Source organism: Triturus cristatus, chromosome 8, assembly GCF_964204655.1.
Source record: "Triturus cristatus chromosome 8, aTriCri1.1, whole genome shotgun sequence".
NCBI lineage: Eukaryota > Metazoa > Chordata > Amphibia > Caudata > Salamandridae > Triturus > Triturus cristatus.
In genome coordinates, this window is record NC_140591.1 from 52,023,793 (window position 1) to 52,039,632 (window position 15,840).

The 15,840-nt window shown below is 42.9% G+C and overlaps 1 long non-coding RNA gene across 1 annotated transcript; it reads left to right on the plus strand.

Moving 5' to 3' along the window:
* The first annotated feature begins 1,024 nt into the window (after positions 1-1,024).
* On the plus strand, positions 1,025-9,269 carry LOC146800045 (uncharacterized). The gene is made up of 2 exons (XR_014968044.1): positions 1,025-1,102; positions 7,966-9,269. It is a non-coding gene; the product is annotated as an uncharacterized LOC146800045 (long non-coding RNA).
* Positions 9,270-15,840: the final 6,571 nt, after the last annotated feature.

Genomic DNA, 15,840 nt, shown 5'->3' on the forward strand with positions numbered 1-15,840 from the left:
CACATCTTTTGAGGTGGCGATGGACTGCAGCATCCAATGCTCAATATATGCTGTTCATGGAATTGAAAAAAGGAGTAAAATTGGTTCTTTCAAGGTTGATAGGGAGAGCATTGATACGAAAATATGATTTGGGTCCACATTCTAGTCAAAAATAGTACATTAAAAAATTGAAGGGGGGTTACTGAAATTCCGTTTTTCTTAGTAATTAGATTTTTGGGGAAAGAACATAGTCTGGGTTAAGAACGAAAATACCTCACATTCGTTGTATATCTGTCAGGTACTCAGACGTGAAGGAATTCTCCTTCTGAGGCCGTCTTCCTGTATCGCAGTTGGAGTGCACAGAGTCAGGCATTGCACTGACATCTGACTGTCACGAGAGAACTCAATTATGTGACCGTGGAACGTGGATGTCGTTAAGATGTGCATCTCACCATCATTCAACATTCTCAAAAATAGTTGTGCGCATAATAATGCCCCCGATTCCCCATTTCTTCTAGCTGAAGGAATTGGGGGAAAGACTGTAAATGATATTTCTGGTCTAGGTTTCTAGAACAAGCAAAGTGCAGAGTAAATTCAACAGCAGCAGAGCTGGCCCAGGGCTTAGTGCGCTGTTAATCCTCGCCTTTCCAGCCATGCATTATGTAACGGGACTCATCCCACGGGGTCGGGGGAAGGTCGGAATAAATCAAGAGAAATGCATATGGATCGCTAGGAGTGGCACAGCTGCATTGAGTGGTCCTGTCAAGTGGCCCGACAGGCCCACCCAATGGCAGAGCCCTCAGGGAAGTGAAGCTGTGACAGAGATCCCACACTGCGCAGCGCAGACTCAGAGTGAGACACTAATCGGAGGGCAGGAGCAGGAGAGAGACACTCAATGCCAGGGCAGGCTCAGGGCGAGAGGTGCCCATTACAGAGCAGATATAAGGGTGCCACTAAGAGCGCCAGGGAAAGATAGCAGTAGTGCGCATGCGCCTTTGCATTACCTGTCCGCTGATTGGTCGTCAGAGCGTCCCCGCTGACCAACCAGCGGCCAGAGCCCCAGAGTGTAAAGTTGGGTAAAGAGGGTTGAGCGACGGCAGCAGTGGGTCGGAGGGCGCAGGAGGTAAGGGGCCGGGGGACTTGAGACGAGTTTTATCAGCGGTGTTTGAGCATTGCCAAAGCCCCTTTTCCGGAGAAATCCTCGAGTTAAAGAAGTGCTGTCACCAGTGCAGGGAGGGAGAGAAAGAAACCAGGAACCCTGCTGTGGGCGGGCTACCAGAAAGTGCAAGGGGGCAGATTTACAAGCCCCTTGCGCCACTGTTGCGTCACTGTTAACATGGGAAAAGGGACGCAAAAGTGGCGCAAGGGGCTTGTAAATCTGCCCCAAGGTGCTTAGGATTTAGCGCATCAGATAAATCTATGTTCTGCATGCATTCGAAACCCACGTGAAACAAGCATTGGCATAGCCAATAGGTTTCGCCTTTGGGACCTTATAAGTGTTTAGCCATGCAGCTCACATACAGCAGACAGCTGTCCTTTAGTGAAACAAACGAGCTCCCTGAAGCAAAGAACGGTACAGGTCGCAGGCACCCCGACCATGTCATATTTATGGGTTCAAAGGTCAAAGAAGCCGTAGGAAAATTAAACTGTTTTTCAAAAACTGTACTTAAAGCAAATGATGGCTGGCGCTTGACATTTTTACGGTGTATACAGTTTGACAGCCACATACAGGCTGTCAATTTACCCCACTGTACCTGGTAGAGGCGCAGGGCCCGATCTAGAAAGATTTTGCTGTTAGGAAGTGTGACTTAATCTTGTCCAGGAATAAACTGGAGCATGTAAATTATAGCAACAGCCTTGTAAATCGGGCCCATTGTCCCAGGCTTTTGCTGACTAAGTTGTTTATAGGCAATCTTTAAATATGGCTTTTTATATGAAACAAGCCGGAAATCAAGGTAGGGTGAAATCTGAGCAATCGGAGGAAAACTGTAATCCCTCCCCCAATATTGCTAGCTTTGCAGCATGGGGTTTAGTCACCTCTTTAGTAGACACAACCCTAGGTGACCCAGAAGTGCCTGAACATGATAGCTACCATCTTGGAATGATAAGATAAGATAATTTATTGCACAGTTAATTAAAACTTACAATTTAAGATATACCGCTTTTAAAGGAGATACATATCGAGGGTAAAAAAATTTAGTTATCAGGAGTTAAAATTATGAGATTCATGTTAATAGTTTGCATTTTTGTTATTGTTCGTTAGGGCGATGGCCCATAAGTTGTGCTCAGAGGCGCTGTTTGTCCTTTACTCAATTTCATCGTTTTGTTTCTGCTTAATTCTCTCCGCCACTACGTCAAAGTATTTTGTAAATCTGCAGTTTAATTGAGTCTCCTGCTGATTAAAACATAATTTAACTGCATGCCTACCGGTTCTGATACCCTTCTGGTTCCATATTGCGCGTAGTAGAGATCTCCTTTTGTCCATTAAGATTGGGCAAATACATACTATGTGGACTAGATCTTCAGGTCCTGCACTGCAGAGACGGCAAGTTTTCTCTTCCTGATTCCGTTTCCATGGGGCCAGGTGGGGGAGAATTGGTAGTATACCGAGTCGCAGTTTTAAAAATTTCTCTTTGATCTTCTGTTTGAATCCATGGTCCATATACGCTTGAGTCTTTAATGTTTAATAGTCACTTAGGACTGTCCATCCGTGTGCTCTTTTTGCTAGAGTTTCCTTATCCTCTAATAGCGATGTTATTTTTGTGACCTTTGTTACTAGTTTTTTAAAACTTCTATGATCTACTGAGGTGTTCCAGAGGTCAGACAGTTCAAGTACTTCTAATGATTCCATCAGATACTTCCTTGCGTGTGACCGTTCTCGCCGTTGCAGCTCAATCCAGAGATGGGCATTTAAGGTGCCTTGCTCAGCATTTCTAATCTTATGCCAGCATTTTATGAAGCTGCCCCTTCTTTCCACTGTCTGTTTTTGAACCCCGAACTCCAATCGAATTTGGGCAGGAGATACATAGTTAGGTAACCGAAAGATGGATCTATAAGTTTTACTGATCACTCTATCGAGGGTAAGAGCATCTTTTCCGAGAGTTGATTCGCTCCCGTATGTTAGCGTCGGTTGAAGGCGAGCTCTCAATACTTGTAAAAGTGGGTCAAGCGTATAGTCTGGCAATATTTTCTTCAGGGGGATCATCGCGAGACGACTCATGGTGCCTTTCCGTTGTAACGTCTCTAATTGCGGTTTGGACGAGCCTCTGCTGTCTACTAGGACTCCCGGATATTTATAGCACGCTGCATGGTCCAGTTTATGTTCGTCCAGGTACCAGCAGTTTTTTCTGGCCTTCTTATAATTCACAACCATAGTTTTTGTTTTCTTTAGATTGATTTTTAATCCGTTACGCTGTGAAAATGTGCTGGTAGTGTTTAGAAGATGCTGAAGGCCAATTGGAGTTCGACTTATTAAAACCAGGTCATCGGCGTAAAGGAGGTTGGACAGAGTGATGTCCCCCAACCGTGGGGCATGCGATTTAGTGCTGTCCAATTCCCCTGGTAGGTCTGCCAGGAAAAGATTAAACAAAGTAGGGGCTAGGACGCACCCTTGCTTCAGTCCTTTAGAGGTGTTGATTCGCCTGGAGAGGTGCGTCCCGTCTCCCAGCTTAATCTTAACCCAGGTGTTGGTATGAAGTAAGATTAACTGCTTCAAGAGGGGTTGCGGTATCCCCCATTTGTCAAGCTTTCGCCAAAGTTTGCCCCGGTCCACATGGTCGAAAGCTGAGCTGTAATCGATGAAACATAGACACAGCGAGTTCTTTCCTACTTTGGCCGCGTCTATCAGCAGAGTTAGTGCCATAACATTGGTGGTAGTTCCTTGTCCTTTGCAGAACCCTGTTTGATTAGCCGGAATTATGTGCTTTAATGCTGCCCAAGATGTCAATTCGTCCAATAGAATGCCAGCATAATACTTTGCTTCTATGTCAAGTAGAGCGATCAACGATAGTTACAAGGATCGCTCCTGTCTCCTTGCTTATGAATTGGGCTTATTGTTGATCCTTGCCAGGATTCCGGGCAGGTTTCTAGTTCTTGTATGCCCACAAAGAGCGGTACTAGTGTGTTGCTCCAGAATTCGATGTCCTGTTTAAATATCATCTTGGAATGGGAAAGTATATCTTCTTTCCAGTGAACTGCATTAATGTGATTACAAATCTATTGTGCGATGCTCTAAAGGGTGATGCTCTTTCTCGCCCTTTTTCCCATGAGACTCCGAAGAGGACCTCATTAGGGCATTTACTTCCTGGTTTGTGGCAACAGGGCCTTGACACCACCTGGCTGAAATTGCTGGAGCCTGTACAGCTGTCCTGCAGCAACAAACGAAAACGTGCACACAAGCAAACATCCTTTACTGGCTCATGACATGCTGTACATGTTAGGACTTCATGTAGTCCTAGAAATTCCACGTTTCTGTTGGCAAACGGAGGAAATGTATCTTGCTAGCTTTGCAATTTGTACAGCTTCTTTGTGACTTAAACTCCTTGTAAATATTCAGTTATTTTTAAAGGTTAATGTTTGAACAGTTTCCAAGCCTTCCCCACACAACATGCTCAAGTGGGGAAGCCAGGATTGGTGCCCATGCACCCTAGATATGATTTTGTGTTCCCTGGACCAGCTCTCCTTGTGGTAACTTTCCAATTATATCTGCATTAAAACAGATCAGAACATAAAAGTTCCAAATATAATATTTCCCGTAGTCCTTTACTAATGTAGTTTATTTTCTACGCCTCGCGATCTGAGGTTTTTGTTTGCGGTATGTGGTGTCTTTCTGTTCATTAAAAGCTGTCGCAGCCTCTTCGCCAGGGTGCTTTCCCTCTCTGTCTTCTGTGATTTTTCAAGGGCGATGCTGCTTGCTGCCAACCGCATTGAGCACCTCGTGTGCTCGGTCTCTTCCTCAACAAGAAGCACTAGAATTCACAAGGCATTGAACACATCACCAGAAGAGCTTAGGTTATGACACGGCAGTGTAATTAAACAGTTTCACAATGCAGCCTCTTTTACTCCTGTTTGGCTTAATTTCACCGTATTATCTCTCCGTCTTGTCTCTGAAGCGCATTATATGTAAGTGTGCTCATTAACAACCTACGGTTCATGCTAGGTAAAACAGCAGGCTCAGAGTAATATTTACAGACAGTGATAAACGATCGTGTCTGCCGAAATCAAATTACATTTTAAATCAGAGCTGCCTGTGACGGAGACAGTCATTTATTTTGCTGTTATGTATGAAGCAAAGTTTGGTCATCAGTCCATAAAAAGATAAGCATTTGCAATGCAATAGGTCTCGCATTTACGCAAGACCTATTGCATTGCAAATGGTAGGTATCAGGATAACAGGAGGGTGTAGAGGGAGAGAAGGCACGGACAACGGGAGGGAGGGCAGGCGGGGGGGTGGGAGAAGGCACGGACAACGGGAGGGAGGGGGAGTAAAGAAGGCACCAAAGCACGTCGACCCTGCAGTAGGAGAACCTCATTAAAGGAAATAGTGCTCACAGTCTAAATAACACGTACCATGTAACAACCGTAGTAAAGGTGCCAGTCGCCATGGGAGGTGACGAATGAAGAGGAGGCGGTACTAAGGAGGGACTAACAAGCCTAACAACGAATCAGAAGCCAGCATTTAGGACGGACAATGACACAAGCCAATGGCAAATATGGGCGGAGAGTGGGCGGAGCTTCTATTCACCTACTCCTCTACAATAAGCCTCGCAGAGCAGCGCATGCGCATTGGCTCTAGGCTCAACCTAAAAGGTTCAGTGCCTCCTACTTGCTTTAGATCTATCGAGAGACTGTGGTCATGGCTTGACATGTCCCTTACTAAAGCAAAAGCACCCTTCAGCTTTTGTCAAGTGTTGTGAGTTTTTACCTTAGATTTGGAGGGGGAGGGGATTAGTATGCCTTCATTAGGACAAAGTACATCCCCATTGTCTCTTTGCCCTAGCGGCTCAGGTGGGGCATTCAGATTTTGCTTAGCGAGCTTGGATATGCTGCATGATTGTGCTTCAGGGTCAAAGAAACCACTTTCTTAACAGTTTTCTGAACTACAGATTCAATGTCTTGAGCCAGGTTTTCCCCAACATGAAGGAGCTACCGGCTCGTATACAATATCTTGGGCTGCTTATCTGATCTCTGTAGGCAGGAGTGGAAGGCCAAGGGTAATCCTGTCTGTACCCTGTTGACAATAAGAATGTAGTCAAAATATATTTATTAAATTCGCCTCACAGTTTCGAAGGGGCTACTCACTTAATCTAAGTTCACTCTAGGTTCCAGTACCCACCAGGTAGTCAAAGGTGTAAGTGCCCAGCTGTGGAGCACCGCAAGAATTGGAATGCCCACATGTCCCCTGCAGGTCTGGTGTGCGTAATGTTACAGCCTCTTTTTGCGAGTTCCAGGCAGGAGTGTGTTGTACATGGAGAAAAGGCGGTGCACAGGCAGTGCCCAGTGATGCTCCTCCACAAAATGGTCTGTCCTCACAGAAAAAGGATTGTTATGCCAACCTCACACCCAATTAGTAAATGTGGCAGAGTCCAGAACAGTGAACCTAGGAAAAATAAAACTTTCAAGAGTTCAGTACTCGACGGTGCACATTAGGCATAACAAGAGCTAATCTAAATGAGGTGCACACTCGTTATGTGCGTGGACAAAAGATTTACTCCATCAAATTCACATAGTACAAAAGTGAATATAACAAACGGAGATAAACACTATATGAACAATGTCATATGTTTAAAGCGACTTATCTAGCTTCTGAGCAGAAAAGGAAGAGAACAGGGTGACAGTACAGGACTCTCTTATGTACTGGGCTTATTTTATTATTGCTGTCTTGTCATCTGAGGGGTTCTGTTGTGGTTTAACTGTGACTCATGGGGTATATAGTTCTTCAGGTTGTATTATGTTTGTAACTCGGCTGCTGTTAAGGACAGCGAGAGACGCGAGGAGAATATTCTCCCGACTTGTCATAGAATTTGTAAAACATGTGGTATCAAGCACTGTGGACAGCAGCATCTTTTGTGTCCCGCCCACCCCCTGGTTACATGGACGAGGAAGAGGCATTCTAAGATGGCAGATCAGTGATGCAGCAGTGCAGTGGTCATCTTTGAGGTTGTAACTCAGTGTTCTCAATCCTGCACCAGCTACAGGAGTGAGGAAGAGTTGAGATAAAAAGCTGACAAACAATGCAGAAGTGGAGGAGCCATCTTTGAGAGGCTGTAGAGCCATATCTGTCAATCTTGGCTATCCGCCATTATGTGATGAGTGAAGTAGGGGAAACTGTACCTGAAACGTAAGCAGCACAGTGGTGGCCATTCTTTAGAGGATGCAGATCTTGTTGCAGCACATCAAGGGTAATAGAGGAAACCAGGTCAGTCTGGAGCGGGGCCTCGCAGTTGAGTTCCAGGAAACCTCAGATTGACCTCTCCAACTGAGATGCCCGGACCCCCCGGGCTGTCACAGATCCCTGCAAAGCAGCACATTTGGCACTCAAGGTAATATTTATATTACTCCTTTGAAAAACATGGGCTATGTGAGGGTTTGAACTCTGACTGCCTCCAGACTCACTTTACAGCGAATCCCTAAAGGTGCCTAAGTCCTGGACTCCCAGCAGTCCACCATCACAACTGTCTAAATTTACATCAATTTGGGGGATGCAAAGCAGATGATTTCTTAATTGTTGTCTTCACGGTGCTGACCATTGAACGCCTTACTATTGTTAAACATTTGTCCAAAGCTGTATTGACTTGTGCTATTTCATCAGAAATCTGGGTGTTGTAAGCCCAGGTTTCAAAGTACTGAAGTCTAATTGTCTGTTCCAGAATCTCCTAAAATCTCTCTCTTACAAGTCTGACTCATTGACGACCCACCCAACATGTGCCTATTGCAGAAACTTTCTACTTTGTAAAAGTAACATTTGTTTTGCTTTTATTTCTACAGCATACCATTGAGAAAATGTAATCACACATAAAAGAGAAGCACAAGTGTATGCTGGATGAAAGAAGAAATCTAATGAAAGTAAACTCATGATGCCATCCAAAAATGCAAACTGACGAGAGGCTCCTTTTACGCACGGAGTGTGACATGGGCTTTACTACAATGGCTCATCTTCAATGTCACCTAGACATCCACAGAGGGTTGAAGGCCTTTTCATGCACGGAGTGCGAGAAGAGCTTTACTCAGCATTCACATTTTCTGCGTCACCTTAGAATCCACACAGGAGTGGAGCCCTTTCTTTGCACGGAGTGTGGGAAGAGCTTTGCTCAACATTCTGATCTAAAACGTCACCTTAGAACTCACACAGGAGTGAAGCTCTTCCCCTGTACTGAGTGTGATAGGAGCTTTACCAGAAATGCACATCTTCAGTATCATCTAAGACTCCACACAGAGGCGAAGCCTTTTCCCTGCAGTGAATGTGAGAAGAGTTTTCCTCAACATAGTGATCTACAGCGTCATGTAAGAATCCACACAGGGGAGAAGCCATTTTCTTGTGCTGAGTGCAAAACGAGGTTTATTCAAAATAGTGATCTTCAGCGTCATCTGAGAATTCACACAGGAGTAAAACCCTACCACTGCACTGAATGTGGGAAGAATTTTTCACTAAATTCAAGTCTTCAGTGTCACCTTAAAATCCACACAGGAGCGAAGCCCTTTCCCTGCACTGAGTGTGGAAAAAGCTTTATTCACAAATCAAATCTTCTTCGTCATCTGAGAATCCATACGACGCGCAGCCCTTTCCCCTGTTCATAATGTGGAAGATATTTACTTTTTTAGGATTTCCTCAGAATAAGAATGGCAACAGCTTTATGGGAAACTCAGATCTTCGTATCGCCTGGGATTCAATGCAGAGGTAAAGTCCTTGCCTGTAATAAATGTGAAAAGAGGATTTTTTACATTTATTTTCAACAAAGTTTGAGGAAAACAACGTTTCTCGTACTGTGAGCAAGAAGAGATTTACTCCAATGAAACATCTAAAGCATCTGTTTCATTACTCAGCATGTTGAATTCCCAGTTGTTTGTCTTACCCTAAAGTAGGGCAAACAGCTAAATACCTGTGGATTGGGAGTATTCTCACACATGTAATGATGGTGCGCTAGATCCTACGCTGTTCTCCATTGGCGCCCCACTCTCATATGATGTTCTGCATGCTTAATCTCCATTGTTGCTCACTTACATGTATTGCACATGAATACAGCCTGACCCAGTGGAGCTATAGAAACATGTTAAAATAAATCGTTCACACAGGAACAACTGTTTCAAAATTGTGAGTATCTTCACTCCAGGCCTGACCTCATAACCTACAGGCTGTGGACCTCATTTTATAGGTTGCAATAATAACAAATAATTTTTATTGAAAAATGTAGCCCCTCTAAAAACAAAAATTGTATACGACACAGAAGGATATTTGATAGTCTAGGTGGTTTTGTAGCATTTGGTTAGTGCTCTAGGGTGATTTAAGTGCTGAGATTCATGATGTAATGAGGTAGTACATTTGCTGTGTGTGTGTATATATATATATATGCCACACCTGTCCCGGTTAGGTTTTAAGAGGCTGTCAAAATCACGAGCGGTCCGAGTGGGATTACCGGAAACCCTTCAATCCTTCCAATACTTCTACCAAATCAGCAGAAAATACTCAGACACCCTTGCAAGCTGCAAAATAAGTTTTTAATGGCTTCAAGCTTGCAAGGGTGTCCGAGTATTTTCTACTGATTTGGTAGAAGTATTGGAAGGAGATATATATATATATATATATATATATATATATATACATATATATATATATATATATTTATTTTTTTTTCACTGAAAAAAACATAGGTTTCAGGGGCGTTATAGTTAGCTGGACATTTCCCTCGTACAAAACCCTAGAAATTCCCCTGTTATAGTTAGTTCAGCTAACTATAACTCGCGCCCCCGCAATGCACTGCTGATGACGTCACATATTACATCACTCATGACATGGTCAGTGACATCACTGATGACATCACTGATGACATCTCAAATGACATCACTGATGACATCACTGATGACATCATTCAATGTCTGTCTGTTTCTGTAAAGTTTAATTTTGTTTCATATATATGCCAAGCTGTATTGAGGAATGAGTGGGTGTATAAGTGTCTGTATGGAGGATTAGGTAGGTGCGTGACTGACTGTATAAGTGAGCCATTAAACGTATCTTACTGAATGCCTGGGTTAGTGACTAAACTGTGTGAATGTCTGTATGCATCTGTCTGTTGATGTGTAAGCGGATGCATGGTTTTGTGAATAGGTACATGAGTGTTTATATAAGTTATTGATTGGTTGTCTGAGTATCTGAATGGGTGCCTGAGTGTTTGTGTGGGTGGGATGTGTGTGACTCTGTGCATAGATGTGTCAGTGGGTGATTCACTGGGTGCATGGTTTCAACACTAGGTCTGTAATGGACTGTATGGGTGGGTGAATATGTGTATGGTTGTGTTAGTGAGTGAATATATATTTAATTAGTACATGTGTAATTTACTACATATGTGAACAGCAGTATATATGTATGTTGGAGCACAGAAATGACTATAACTGAGAGTGTGTGATAGTGTGAGTGGCTGTATGGATGAGTGTGTGCTTGTATCATTGATTGTATAAGACCATAGGAATGTGCTAGTATTTGTATGAGTAATTGAGCTTGTGTGTGTATAACTGTATAGGTGAGTAAATGGCAGTGTGATTAATTATTTGCATGACTGAGTACGTGTGTGAGTACCTCTATAGATGAGTAGCGGTGTGTGAGTGTCTATATAAGTGTATGAGTGCATATGATAGTCCTGTGCTGAGTGACCATAAGTATGAGTGACTGTACGGGTGAGTGAGTGGATGGGTGTTTAGACCTAAGACTGTGATGGGGTATGTACTTATTGGTCTATGGTTTTAAGAGTGGCAGTATTTAATTTAGAGTGGGTGTATCAAAGGTTATATTAGATTGTGAGCAGATGCATCAAATGGTCACATGAATGACGTCATCAGTAATGTCATCAGTGATGTCACTGACCATGTCATGAGTAATGTAATATGTGACGTCATCAGCAGTGCATTGCGGGGGCGCGAGTTGTAGTTAGCTGAACTAACTATAACGGGGGAATTTCTAGGGTTTTGTGCGAGGGAAATTTCCAGCTAACTATAACGCCCCTGAAACCTATGGTTTTTTTAGTGAATTTCTAAGGTTTTTTAAATGTTAATTCCTAACTATAACTTATCTCTAAACCTATGATGTTTAATGATTTTCATAGGATTTCTAAATCTTTATTTTTCAGTGTATCAATTCCTTTCATTATGTTTTTTTATATTGTCTTTCACCAGCTTTTTAAGTTTTTTTTCCACTTATGTCATTTAAAAATTAAAAAATATTATTTGTTTTTAATGAATTTAAAAAAATAAATATTTGTAACAAAGTTTGCTACGGGAGGGCGGGAGACTCCCGCCCTCTCATACCAAACAGCAGTGTCCTGGGGGTGGGCACCCCAGGACACTGTAGGTGCCGGCCCTGGGAGGTGGTGGTCCCCATGGCCCTCGAAGGCTCCAGAAGGGGGGCCACGCAGCCCCCTCCCTCAATAAATAAAGCCCCGGGCCTTGGGGGGGGGCGTTCACCCCCCCCACCCTATTTATTTTCTAGCCCCGGGGGGTAGCGGTCCCCGGGGCTGGGGGGCCCCCCTTTTATTTTTTTACGCATTTTGCCACTGGGATTTGGCACCCCTAGGGCTAATTATTAAGGAGGCGCGAAAGCCCACGCTTGTTTTTTTTTTTTTTACGGCCGGATCCGCGCACCCTGCGCGCATTTTTCCGTTTAAAAACAAAAACCAAAAAGGGGGCCCTGGGGGGTCCTTCTGGGACCCCCTAAGCAACACTAGAGGGTCAGAGTATTTCTACCCTGCCCCCTTTACATCTTTCACACACTTATTTCCCTTACTTCCTCAGCCTCGCTTCTACCGAGGCACAAAATGGCTGCCAACAGTTCCTGGTTTCGTATGTTGACAGACACTTGACAGCCAATTAGCATTCAGTGTGTGATCGGGAGGGTGCGCGCACGGTTTGCATAGGGTGCACGGATCCTCCGAGGCCATAGATATATATGTACTTTTAACTCTCATTTTCTCAGGAACTACTAAACGGATTTACGCCATTTAAGCAAAAGGCTTGAGTCTGAACTGAGGACTACCTTTTTGCCAAATTTTGTGTAATTCCGTTCAGCAGTTCGGGCTGTAGCTGCGTCAAAAGGTCCTATGGGAAATTGCATGGGGAAAACGCGTTTTGGAACCCCCCTTTTTTCTCGGCCCCCGCTTGACAGAACACCCCGAAACTTTCAGGATAGGAGCGGACCGGAGCTGGCCAAAAGTTTGGAAAATTTCGTGAAGATTCGTCAACCGGCGCCAGACTTATTGGGAATAGAATGTTGCAGATTTCCTATGGAAAATAGGTCCTAACTATAACTACCTACTGGCGACTGCCATTAGGTAATATATATATCAAGACCGCTGTGACGGTCGAAACGCGTCTGAACCGAATAATGTTTGTTGAAGAATAAACTGAGTACCATTTTTGCACCAGCGAATACGTGTCCGTGTCTTTCGTGGTACCGGCTGGTACTACGGAAGGTGGATTGGATATATATATATATATATATATATATATATATATATATATCCACCACAGCACTCCCACAAGGGAAGAAGAGGTCGCACTCCAACCAGCTTTCAAACTTCGTTTATTCCTTCAAGGTCGCAGAACCAACAATTTACCAACGCGTTTTGTTATGCCAGATAACTTGTTCACGGTTGTTGTTTGCTCAATGCATTAAAAAAAAATCAGTTAAATTGAATCCAGAATTATCAAAATTTAAAGAGGATTTGGAAAAGCAAATAGACAAACATGAGGATATTGTAAGACAACGCAAACACAGCAAATTTATAAGAGATGCTGAGGATTACGCAGAAGGCAGAATCTTCACCTTCACACGGAAATACGACCCAGTCAAACAAATACCTACTAGCAAGTATTCAACTACCTCGAGCAGCTTCTCATCTCTGGCCTCAACTGGCCAAAGTGAAGGGGAGAACGAAGCAACCCCTGAGGGAGCAAGGAATGTTTTTTTAGGCGACATGCGCCTGGTCTTACAACAACGCCAGTGGGAGCAAAATCAAACATCACAACGCCAGACACGAGGAAGAGGCAGAGGGAAACGTTGGCAACAAAGAAAACGCGACGGACAAAACGAAGGGGACGAAGAAGCAAGTTCCTCAACAGAAAGGAGTGGGATAAGAACGAGGAGCATGAGGCAGAGGAAGGATTTATAGAAGATGAGCTTCAAATTATAAATCTAACTGAAAAAGAATTGTCGTTGGAAGAAATATCATTATTGAAACGTGGTATCAACTATTGCCCCACACAAAGAATGGATTTGGCGCAAACACGTATTGACTTATACCTCTATGTGCGGAAAATTAAACTTGCTAAACATTTCCTGGAAAATCAACATAAACCAAAGTTGGCAAGAACATTGGAGAAACCAACATTAACACTTCTGGCCAAAGAAGCGGATGACTTTTTAACTTTATTAAATCTAAATGCAGAAGAAGGAAAAGAAGTCACCCTCAACACGGCATGTCCACAATTAGGCGCCGGAGTGAGTGAAAAAAGACCACGTTCAAAATTTTATCCACAACTAACCCCAGGCAACAAAGTTGATCTTTTTCATGAGGCGGTCATCCATGACCTATACAGATTAAAACATAAAAAATTTCATGATAACCTCAGAAAAACAGAAAGAGAGGCCCTTTCTAGTTTATCCAAAACAGATGATTTCGAAATCAAATTGGCGGACAAAGGGGGCAACATTGTGTTATGGGACAAAAACATGTACACAGAAGAAGCCCACTCACAATTAAATAACACAGAATATTATGAAAAATTGCAAAACAACCCCACATCAACAATAAAGAGAGATCTGGATAAAAAACTAGCAATATGGGTGGCTAATAACATGATTGATGATGACGAACGTAAATATCTGACAGTGGACTTCCCGATACTGGCAACCATATATTTTCTCCCGAAAATACATAAAGATTCCAAAAAACCACCAGGCAGACCTATTCTGTCAGCTAAGGGCTCGCTTATGGAACCAATGGCAAACTTCATTGACTATTTTTTAATGCCATATGTAGCCAAATTGAAATCCTACATAAAGGATACTTCAGATTGTCTCAGGATCCTGAAAGACTTATCTTGGCAAAACTCCTATTGTCTTATTACAATGGATGTGGTGTCGTTATACACCACAATTGATAATACGCAAGGCTTAAAAGCTTGTGAATATTTTCTACAAGAAAGGAATATTCACTACAAAGAACATAATGAGATGCTGCTCGACATGATGAAACTCTGTCTAACAAATAATATCTTCTCCTTTGGGGAAAATATATACCGCCAAAAGAACGGAGCGGCGATGGGGTTTTCTTTCAGCCCCAGTTATGCATGCCTGGTAATGGGTTGGTGGGAACAAGAGGTGGCATGGAATCAGAAAAATCTTCAATACACAAACCACATTGTAAGCTGGATCCGCTTCATAGACGATCTCCTTATTATATGGAATGGACAGGAGAAAATATTCGAAGAGTACTTCACAATTCTGAATAACAGTACACCTAACCTCAGATTCACATACAACCTGAGTAAAGATCGAGTCGTCTTCCTGGATGCGGAAATTTACATACAAAACAATGGTTTAGAAACCACGTTACACCGTAAAAACACAGCAACCAATGCTACTTTGGAAGCAACCAGCTTCCACCAACCCTCATTAATATCCAGCATTCCATACGGAGAATTCCTGCGCCTGCGAAGAATCTGCAGTGAAGAACAAGAATGGCAAAAACACAGTGCAACCACGAGGAAAAGATTCATACAGAGAAAATATGCTAAGAACACAGTCAATACATGCTGGAGCAGAGCTAATCTCAAAACTAGAGCGGAATGCCTAATGCCAAAGGACCAAAAAGATGCCACTACAGAGGAACCTATAAGATGCATTATGGATTATAGTCAAGAATCCAAAGACATTGTAAATATTTTGAAGAAAAACTGGAAAATTCTCCAACTGGATGGAACAATTGGTGACAAAATGGGGAGTTACCCGGTGATCACTTTCAGAAGAGCAAAGAATCTAAAAGATCGCTTAGTGCACAGTTTTTTTAAAACAAAGAAATTGAAAGAAACATGGCTACATACAACTGGCTTTGTAAAGTGTCACAATTGTAAAGTTTGTGAGATCGCCAAACCTACAATGGAAGTCACAATGGCTAACAAAAAAACGTGGCAAATCAAAAATTTGATAACGTGCAAAAGTCAATACACAGTGTATGTTATAGAATGTCCTTGCCCACTCAAATATGTGGGCTCAACCATCTGTGAGCTCAAGAAGAGAATTTTGGAACATGTACGAGCTACAAAAAACAAAGATAAAAATAATGCAGTAGCCAGGCACATGGAAATTCATCATAATGCCAATTGGAAACTCCTGAAATTTTTTGGCATCGAATCAGTCCCCTTAAATGTGCGTGGGAGTAATAGGGAGAAAATTCTACGCCAGAAAGAATCCAGACACATTTTGAACTTGAGATCCATGACGCCATTCGGGTTAAATCAGTCAGAAGAACTGTATATACATCTTTGAACAAATGAATGTCCTCGAGCATATACAGAATCATGTTCAGACTGCAATCACAAATCAAATGGATTAAAATGCACTGTTTTTAAATCTCATGGAGTTTGCCCACCAGAGGG